Source organism: Callithrix jacchus, chromosome 7, assembly GCF_049354715.1.
Source record: "Callithrix jacchus isolate 240 chromosome 7, calJac240_pri, whole genome shotgun sequence".
Taxonomy (NCBI): Eukaryota; Metazoa; Chordata; class Mammalia; order Primates; family Cebidae; genus Callithrix; species Callithrix jacchus.
In genome coordinates, this window is record NC_133508.1 from 100076770 (window position 1) to 100087500 (window position 10731).

Genomic DNA, 10731 nt, shown 5'->3' on the forward strand with positions numbered 1-10731 from the left:
ATTGACTTTTGTCAAAATGGGGAGCATTAGCCGGGTGCAGTGGCTTACGCCTGCAATCCCAGCACTTTGGTAGGCCGAGGCAGGCAGGTCACTTGAGCTCGGGAGTTTGAGACCAGCCTGGCCAACATGGCATAACCCCGTCTCTACTAAAAATACTAACAATTACCCGGTGGGGGCAGCACACGCCTATAATTCCAGCTAGTAGGGTGGCTGAGGCAGGACAATCGCTTGAACCCAGAAGGTGGAGGTTGCAGTGAGCCGAGATTATGTCTCTGCACTCCAGCCTGGGTGACAGAGTGAGACTCTGTCTTTAAAAAAATAGAAAGGGGGAGTATTTGTATAAAAGCAACAACATAATTTTAGTATTCATGTTCTTTGATATAAAGTTATATTTTAAATGTCATAGAATCATGAAATAGAATGCTAGAGATGAAAAGGGATTCCAGAAATACCCACTCTCCAATACCTTACCAGAAGGTAAGACCGAAGCCCAAGAAATTCACTCTATCCAAGGTGATTCTACAGTCCGAGGACACGACAGAGGCTTTGTAATTGCTCTTTATCACGCACTTGTTCTGTTTCAGGCATGGTGCTGGGCACTGCATCTACAGTAACTTTCACTCACAACAATCTGGATGAAAAGGACTGTATCACCCATAGTACAGATGAGTAAACTGAGGTGCACATACATCAAGAACACACAGCTGATTAAGTGGTGGTGATCAAATTCACTTTTTATCTACATCTAAAGCCTAAGTTCTTATCACTGTCCCACATGGTAACATATTAAATAGTAATGGGACCTCAAGTCAGCACTCCTCTCTTCCAGCCACGGTTTCCACCCGTCAACCTTCTCCAAACTTGAGTCCTAATTTAAGCCAGGCCAGCACTGGGTTGGCTGCATCATGTTGACCCGCAGGAATTGCTTTTATTGTCTTGGCCTTTGGTGGGAGGTTAATGCTGCAGATTTCTACTAAGGAATAGTCCTGTACAGAAGGTGCCACTTACGTGGGCATTTTACTGGAATGCTCTATTTCATCACAGAGTACCCTTGTTATGAGGAACCCTGGGGGAAATTCCCGTCTTTCTCAGTTCAGGATTGACTGGGCTTCTCCTAAGAACTTGGCCTGTGGGCATATTGCCTCCTGGTTGCTGTAAATGCTGTGACTGATCAGATTTTCCTTTTTGCACTGGTTGTTAGAGCTCTCTGATCCCAATATGAGTCCCACCCAGGGTAAATGGACGGAACTTCATAGGATGCATTGCTGCGTTTCAGTCTCACTCCTGGCTCAGTTTCAGGTTCAGAGTCCTACACTTTTTTTTTTTGTCATCAATTTCTAATTTGTTTTTCCCTGATCTAATGTATATAATCTGACAAGGAACCTTGAATTGTTTTCAGAACAAGGTGAGGTATAAATATTTAAACAGAAACTTTAATTCCTTGTTGAATCTCTAAACCTTTTTGTAAAACCTGGTAACAGACTCAACCTGCCCAATATTCCTGTCAATGTTGGCATAAGGAATAAGAAGCTAAGTTATAAACTCCTTACACAGAGCAGTCACCCTGGGAACACTGCAGGACCCAGGTGGGGACATCCAGGAGATGGAACGGTTCCCCACTGTCCCGTCCAAATGAACTAGGATGCTGTATTCATCCTACCTAATTAAGGAGTGCTTGAACACAGGGCCTTTTTCTTGATTTACAAACCCTCCTCATCATCATTTATAGTGCACTGATATGTGAAGGCAGGGAGGAGAGACACTTAAGGGAAGATGGGTATTTCCTCAGATGACATTGGTGAGGGCAAGTGTCACCTTCACACAAGCACCTTCGCTCAGATAGCTTGTTAAGAGTTAGGTGGCAGCGGATGGAACATGCTGTACTTATTGACAGAGCACTGATATTATCCGTATTGGTACAGAAATTCAAGGACAGGACATAGATCAAGTGAGCCCAGTAGCATGTTTTTAACACTTGCTAAAAGGTAAGCCTGCTGCTAGTTCTGATGCATATGAAACTGTTTGCTCTTCAACCACAATACCACTCCTCAGAACGCTCACCATTTTAGTGATTGCAATGGCCACATCATTACTTCTTATTCCTAAATTTAGGTGTCCTGTTCTGTCCTCACACCCCAGTGCCAGTCCATATCATTGCCAACTGGCTATTTTTACAAAGATGTCTCCCACCACTCAAACTCAAGCTATCCCAAGTCTAACCAACTCCTCCATCTCAATTTCCAACACCCAGACTTCTCTTCATCTTTTCCTTCACCACTAGTCTCATATACCCAGTCTCGTCGGTTTTCCAATAGAGCTCCGCTCATACCCTCTCTCTTCACACTTCTGTATGTTCCAGACCTTCATCACTACCCACTCTTCACTGTGCCAGGCACTGTCGTTATCTAAATGTGTCCCCACTCGCTCCCAGTAGACTGCAAATTCCTCAAGTGCATTCATTTTGGATGTCTGGTGCTTAACACAGAGGCAACATTGAGACTGAGTGTCTGCTGACTGCATGAAGAAATGAATACATAGATCCTTACCTGTATTAGTCTGTTCTCATGCTGCTGATGAAGACATACCTGAGACTGAGTAATTTCTATATGTATACAAGGTTTAATAAACTCCCCGTTCCATGTGGCTTGGTACTGAAGGTGAAAGGCATGTCTTACATGGCAGCAGGCAAGAGAGAGAAAAAGAGTCAAATGAAAGGGATTTCTCCACTTATTAAACCATCAGAGCTTGTTTGACTTATTCACTATCACGAGAACAGTATGGGGGAAACTGCCCCCATGATTCAGCTATCTCCCACAGGTCCCTCTCAACACGTGGGAATTATGGTGGAAAATTCTGTTGGGTAGGAAAACCCAAATTACACAGGACTTTGAAAGCCTGGTGGAGCAGTTTGAACTTGACCCAGATAGAACTAGTCTTCAGTAACAGAGCGGGGATAGTACATACTTCTCAGTGTTTGGGAAATCGAGGGAAAACACACATAATACAAAGCAGCCAAAATAAAGCTACCATTGTAGATTCTCAAAGACGGTAAAGTCAGTAATTTTGATGTTTGGTTTGTGCACACCTTTACTCTCATCTAGATAAAAAGCTGCTTGAGGGTATGGGCCACAGGTGATATTTTTTTCTTTTTCTTTTTTTTTTTAAGATGGAGCCTTGCACTGTTCCCTGGGCAGGAGTGCGGTGGCACGACCTGGGCTCACTGCGAATTTCATCTCCTGTGTTCAAGTTATTCTCCTGCCTCACCATCCCAAGTAGCTGGGATTACAGGCATGCACCACCACACCCAACTAATTTTTGTATTTTTAATAGAGACAGGGTTTCACCACGTTGGCCAGAATGGTCTTGAACTCCTAACCTCAAGTGATCTGCCCACCTTGGCCTCCCAAAGTGCTGGGATTACAGGCATAAGCCACGGTGCCTGGCCCTTTTCTTATCTTTTTAAAGATTTGTGTTATTTGCAATCGCTAAGAGTGTGACCCTTGGGTCTGGCAGGCACAGCTTGGGTGTCCTCTCTACAAGCTCTGAAAATGTAGGCACAAGTCTCTCCACCTCACTGTGCCTCAGTTTCCTCATTGGGAATTTTGGTTTAAGAATAATGACAACCTAATAGATTACTGTCAGGAAATAGTATATACAATGTGCCTGCCACATTACTTTACAAAATTCCTTTTGTGCCTGCCACAAAGTAATTTTGAATAAACAGTAATTCCTATTAATTTTGAATTAACAGTAACAGTAGTAAATAGTAATAGTAGTAGTTATATAGTAGTTATACTAATTAATACCATAATACCATAGTAGCTATGCTAATATAATAGTTACTACTCATACTTGTTACATTTACTTTTGTGATATTTTTAGCCTGGAGGGAAATTTCTTTTAGAAGTCAGGGTTAGAAATAGCTTCATTGCTCTTGATGGACTGCTGCTTCCCATCGATATATAAACTGGGTTTCTCCAGCTGCCAGGAAGCTCAAAATTTAACTTGAAGTTTAATCATAGCAGCTGTGTAGACCCAGTATTAGAAAATACATTTGATTTCTCCATTTTCCAGTTGTATTTCCGACTCCATCTCTGTTTCTGTATTTCACTGGTATTGTAAGCTGCCTTTCCAAGCACTTCTCTTTCAGGCATTGCTTCCCACCCTCTTCTTGGTCATGGTCCCCTTGACTGAACCCTCTCTCTGATAAATCTACATGAGTCCTAACCCCCTCCCCTACAATTTTGCATCTAATTTTAGGATACTCCTGGGCTTCATGATGTCCTCTCCAACTAACAGCCCCTGATTTAGGTGGTAACTGGATAAAATAAAAGAGAGAGAAGACAGGAGGAGGTGGGGTGGGAGTGGAAGGATTAGGAAGAAATATCACAAAACCTTAACACTGGAAGAAGCCTGTGAGTCATTTATGCGACTTCCCTCAGAGCTGGGACACTAGAACACCTGCTGCTTAAGGAAATCATAGCTCTGCCTCCCCCTTGCCCCTTGGGGAGGCTCCTGCTCCCAGAACAGCCCACTGCAGAACTGGCAGCACTCCCTGGCGGAATGCCTCTCCTTCCTCTGCTCAATCAGCCACCTTATCCCCTACAGGATCATTCACATATTTGCAGGCACCCCTTCAGCTACCAGAAGACTGTTCTCATGGTTGCTAGAGCCTTCTCTTCTCTAGAGCAAAACAGCTGCAATACCTTCAGTCCTGATTTGGTTTGGTCCATATCTTCTGTGGAATCTACTTTTCAAAGCTGCCCTCCTCTCGCGGGAGTGGAGCTCAGGAGCCATATTTATACCATGTCCCTCAACCCCTACCCCCATCCCCCAACCCATGGCTGATGGATTCCAGGAGAACTCGGAACTTAGATAAGAGGCCAATCATACATTCTTCGCTGGACATTCGGAATTGGATTCAGGGACACTAGTTTCTGCTGGTCTTTTGAATAGAAAGATGTAACCCTGCTGGCTCCTCTATGCCTTCCGAGGTGTGACCCTCTATCTGCATAGTGGAGAAAGCCAAGAGTAAAGTAGGTGCAGAGGGAGAAGCACAGAAGAGAGTGCAGGTGGCCCTGGAGAAGGAAAGAGAAAAGAGTAATTGCCGGTTCTGGACAGCTCTCCAGTTCCTGGTTCCATTCTTCTTTAGATCTTGGCTGCTCTTTTGCATTCCATCAAATATCCCTGTGACCTTGTAATAAATTCCCCTTTTTGGTTTAAACCAGTTGAAGTGAGTTTCTGTTAAGTGCAAAGTCAGTCGCCTCCTCTCCTCTCCTTTCTCCTCCTCTCCAACCCTCCCTTCCACTCTTCTAATTTCTCCTCCCCATAATTCTTGTGTTCTATGACCTTCATTTATTTCTGTGCCTTTCCACAGTCCACATTGCCTTGCTGCAGATCGAATCTCTCCAGCTATTTAATCCTGAAGCTCTGCTTCTCTTTTGAATAGGGAAGCCTGATCTCTCATTCCAACCTCACTCTATAAGGCAAAAAACTTCTTTTCCTCTAAACCTCCCTCGCTGGCCACTGAGATCAATCAGTCCTGACCTTTGTCATTGTCTCTGGCTTCTGATTCTTCTCCTGGAGTTTCAAGATCCCTACATGTTGTAATCCCCTCTCCAACCATGGCCTCAAGATTTGCCTGTTTCCTCCTAATCCCAACAGCTACATTGTTGCCCTTGTTCAGGATTACTGGGAAGTTGTCCTCCCTAGCCTGTTGGCTAGCAGCTTCCTCCACCTACCTTCACTTTACAATGCTTCCAAAAAACGATACTTCTAAACAAGATGCTGCCCCATCCGCATAAACCTGATGAAGAAGGCTGTATCCCATTACCCAGCCCTCATCACTTTAAGCTTCTCGGGGAATGTCTGTGCTTTGATGCACTTATGATTAGAAAGGGTGGAAGAATCACTGTCCTGGTCAACCACCTTCAGTGCCTCCCCATTTTCCTCAGGATACATTTCAAGCTTCTTCGTTTGACAGTCAAAGTTTTTCCACATCCTGATCTCTACCAACATTCTTTAGGGACCCTCTTCTCAAGCCAGACCGTCTACCCATTGTTTTCAGATTTCACTTTGGGTTTTCTTACCTCTGAGCTATGCATTCACTGATTCACGAGGCACATATTTGCTGTGGTACCAGGCACTGGGGATGAAACCCTGAAAAAGAGAGTTTGCTGTCAGATGTACTTTCACCCCATGCCAGTCTGGAATGTTTTCTATCTCTAGGCCACTCCTTTGTACTAAACTCCACCCATCCTTCAAATTACCACGAACTTCCATCTCTTCCTCAATCACCTCTGCCTGAAATGACCTCTCTGTTTTTTCTTTTTGAGACAGAGTCTCGCTCTGTCGCTCAGGCTGGAATGCAGTGGCGCCATCTCGGCTCACTGCCACCTCCACCTCCCGGGTTCAAGCGATTCTCCTGCCTCAGCCTCCCGAGTAGCTGGGAGTACAGGTGCACGCCACCACACCTGGCTAATTTTTAGTATTTTTAGTAGAGATGGGGTTTCACCATGTTAGCCAGGATAGTCTTGTTCTCCTGACTGCATGATCCTGCTGCCACAGCCTCCCAAAGTGCTGGGATTACAGGCGTGAGCCGCAGTGCCTGGCCAAAATGACCTCTATTAAACTTGTTTGCCTTTTCATTTGTACTCTGTTACTTAGCACTTAACATCTGGATTTGAATCTGCACACTATATCTCCTGGACTGGGATTTCAGATCCTTGAAAAGCAGTGTCTACCTTCTGCCTCAGCTGCCCGTGGGCCCTTGCACAGAGGAGGAGCTAAATAAATGCATGGGATTTATTGCTTAGAGTCAAATTTCCTTAAAACAGCCACAAGTGAATGTGGATATGCATTTGCCTTTCAGTTGACTGACCTGGTTTGGTGTGTCCATTGGTTCAACATCCGTATGTTTAAAATCAACCGTGTCATTCATGCTACAATATGGAAGAACCTTGAAAACATACTGTATGAAATAATCCAGTCACAAAAAGATAAATATTGTATGATCCCATTTATATGAAGTGCCTCAAGTAGTCAAATTTATTGGGACAGAAACTAGAACGGTGGTCACCAGGGGCTGGGGGCAGGGAGAACGGGAGTCAATGTTTAATGGGCATAGAGTTCTAGTTGAGGAAGAAGATCACTTTCTTTCTGGTTGTCCAACATGTGAATGTACTTAATGTCATTGAATGGTCATGCTTAAAATGGCAAATTTTGTGTTATGTATATTTTGCCACAATAAAAAAAGAAATCAAGCCGGTTCTAGGCTTTGTAAGAGTGTGGTCCCCATCTCCCACTTCCCTGGACTCCTCCCGTCACCTCCCGTTTCTAGTCATTTAGTAGCACAGAATAAATACTTAAGGAAGTGAAGCGCATGGCATTATTTCCTTGGAATTGAGAAGGAAAATTAGACGGGGAATCCTTGAAAATGCTTTGTACACTTCTCACGTTTCACCTTGTCGCTGTCTCTTCAGGATGTGAGTGGAAAAAGTGTCAAACCTCAAAGCCAATGAGAGAAGGTGTTTTCTGAGCTCAGATGAAGAAATCTGCAAAATTAGGAAATAATGTTTGTGCCATTTCTGGAAGCTCTGGACAGGCTCGGTTCACCTCCAAGTGATTTACCTGTGGCTCTCGATGATTATTTACTTGGCTATTCAGTTCAAGACAATCACGGGAATGTACGGCCCATAAATTAGAATAGCTATGAAACACAGGCTGCCTTTATGTTGAAACATAACTTTTGCAGTTTTTTTTTCACAAAGGGAAAATACATTTAATATACAGGCTCAGAGTGATCACTGTTCTTACTGCCTCCTTTTTAATATCAGAGTTCAGATCGGATCTCCTGCCTGTCCTAGGTCTTTGCCCTTGTGGCTGATAAAGTGACAGCAACAGATATTTCCCTGAAACTGAGCCATGCTGGAGAGCTCTGAGGCCCCTTTGTTTTGCTTCTTCTACCACCCCCCATCCACAGTCCCATCCCCCAAGGTTTGGTTGCTTCATTGTTCTGGGGGGCTTTTCATGGCAGGTGAACGTGGAAGTGGGGTGAACTATGCAAGTAGGGAGAAAACCATGGACCTGAAGCTGGGCCCACTGGCTCTGAGTCCAGGCTCCACCACGCACCAGTACTGACCCCAGGCAGGGGGACTTCATTGTACACATCTAAGAACACCCCGTCCTTGAGTTCTCATGAGGAATGGAATAGCTGCACAGGGCCTGGCACTGGATAAACAGTTGTAAAGATATCGAAATGATCGCTTTTAAGTAGTCTGCACTTTTTTGGGGGAATGGAGGAGCCTAAAATCGAACATAGACAATACATTAGATGAAGGGAAGATTGAGGGGGACAGCACCATCTAGTAAGGATAAATGCGTACAACTATAATATATGAAAAAAGTATTTTTAAACCTCTAGTAAGAGTGGAGGAAAAGCGAAAGCTGAGAGTCTGCACAAGTCAGGAGCACAGACAACTAAGGTTAGACACCAGTGGCCTGCAGGTGAGATTGAGGGGGGCGCCAAAGGTCCCTCTGAGATCTGGGCTGCTGCTGATGAATGAAGAAGCAACAGTTCTAAAGTTTGGAAGCATGATCTGGTGGCTAGAGGCAAGTGTCTGGGCTCTACTGCCTCTAGTGCTAAGGGGAGAGCACACCGGAGCACTGACTCTGGAGCCACACTGCCTGGGTTGGACTCTTGCCTCCATCCTTAGTTGCTGTGCAACCTTGAGCAAGTTACTTAACCTCTCTGTGCTTTTGTTCCTTGGAAAATGGAGATAATAATAGCACCACTCTTAAGGTTGTTGTGAGAATTAAGTAACATTACTATATGTAAAACTCTTAGAATACTTCCTGATCCATAGTGAGCACACACACATGAAAGATTCATTCTTCTTTCATTCAACAAATGTTTACGGTTTCTATGCTAGAAACTGGCAAAGCAGCTGTGAAATGATTTACAGTTCCTGCCCTCATGGGACTGAAAGCCTAGCCCCTAATCATCCCTTCTTGGTCCTTGTCAACGGCTGAGCCAAAAGAAGGCTTCGCTGTGAATTCTCAGGGCTATGATAAGAACTATGGGTTTTTTCTCTGCTTTCATTTATTTCTTGACTTACCTTCTTCTGCAGACTCCAGGTAATTGAGAGTTGTTGGGCCGTTCTATAAAAGGCTTACAGATTTGAGGATACTCAATCAATGCTGAATAATAACAAGAGAAATGTATAATGTATAAACAGATTCTGTTGGGGTCTTCACATTCCTTCACCTCATTAATACATATGGGAGCACGCTTCCGCTGCTTTGCTCCCTGATGCAGACTGTCCGTGGGTCGGCAAGGAATGGGCAGGCCCTGCGGAGTCCCGCCCGAGGCCTGGTGAGGCTCAGATGGAAGCTCAGGAGCCAAGCAGGTATCTTCTTTGTAATTTTCAGTGGGTTTTCTTTGACTTGAGAAGAGGCCCTTTGCTGACCTCTCACCACGTGTCAGGCCTGGTGCTAAGCTAAGCACCTTCTTACATTATTTTGCTTTATCCTTAAAACAACCCTGCAATGTAGGTTCTATCGGCTTCTCTAAGTCCTACATGTAACAATTCGCTCAAGCTCAATCAGTACAGCTGGCATTGTAACTCAGCCGCGGTCTATACTACCATGTCCCCCTTTTAACAAACCTCTTGCAACCTCCAATATACTTGTTCTTCTAGAAAATTTGAGGCCGTCATCTTCTATATTAAAAACGAAGCAGGCAGGGCATGGGGGCTCATGCCTGTAAAAATCCAAGCACTTTGGGAGGCCAAGGCAGGCAGACCACCTGAGGTCAGGAGTTCGAGACCAGCATGGCCAAGATAGTGAAAACCAAAAACAAAAAACAAAAATTAGCTGGGCATGGTGGCGCGCGCCTGTAGTCCCAGCTACTCGGGAGGTTGAGGCAGGAGAATCGCTTGAACCCAAGAGGCAGAGGTTGCAGTGAGCTGAGATTGCGTCACTGTACTCCAGCCAGGGTGACAGAGCAAGACTCCATTAAAAAAAAAATCCTCCCCCCCAAAAAAACAAGCAGTTAGCATGGAATACCTTGTTTCATACATGGGAATTCTTATCACACTTTGCAATTATCTTGCTGACTTACCTGTTTAATTTTAGTGACCCTAAGTTCTGTTAACTGTTGCACTTCAGCACAATGCTTGGTCTAAAACAGCAGCTCAAGAAATATTGTTGGATGAGTGAATGAATGATTACCACTAAATTTGTATACCCCTTAGGGGACCTATAGTGGTAGCACACAAAATATATGCTCATTTTTAAATTTTTTAAAATGTATGTGTGAAATTATGAGTGAATTATCTAATTTGGCAGCTCACATTTCACTTATCTTGCTGATTTTACTAGAAAAAAAATTAACGACACAGACAACTAGCTACACAGGCTCTCTTTTAAAAATGAAAATAAAAGTGAAAGAAAGAAAAATGAATGAATGAATTAGAATCAGTGCTTCAGTGGTCATTCTCTAGAACTTTCCTTCAAGTAATCTCCATCCTCAACACCTAGCCTGATAAGCAAGGTTTGGGCAGGTTACACTCAGTGAAATCTGGGCCAGCCTCCTTTTTCACACAAGTCATACTGGTGTGTCTTAGAAATAAACAGCCTTCGAAGATGCCCACTGATGAAGCCAGCTTTTTAAAAATCATTCTGGTCAGGAGTTTGTCTGAAGTTATTTTGGCCTGGCTACAAAAAATCTGT

At 44.0% G+C, this 10731-nt stretch overlaps 1 protein-coding gene across 1 annotated transcript in view; it reads right to left on the minus strand.

Moving 5' to 3' along the window:
- Nucleotides 1–3857: 3857 nt before the first annotated feature.
- The window catches only part of LOC118142964 (uncharacterized), a 28091-nt gene continuing 21217 nt past the window's right edge, over nt 3858–10731 (minus strand). The window contains exon 4 of the mRNA XM_078332110.1: nt 3858–10731. This exon is cut by the window's right edge and continues 2508 nt beyond it. The gene's annotated coding sequence lies outside the window, so the exon portion shown is untranslated.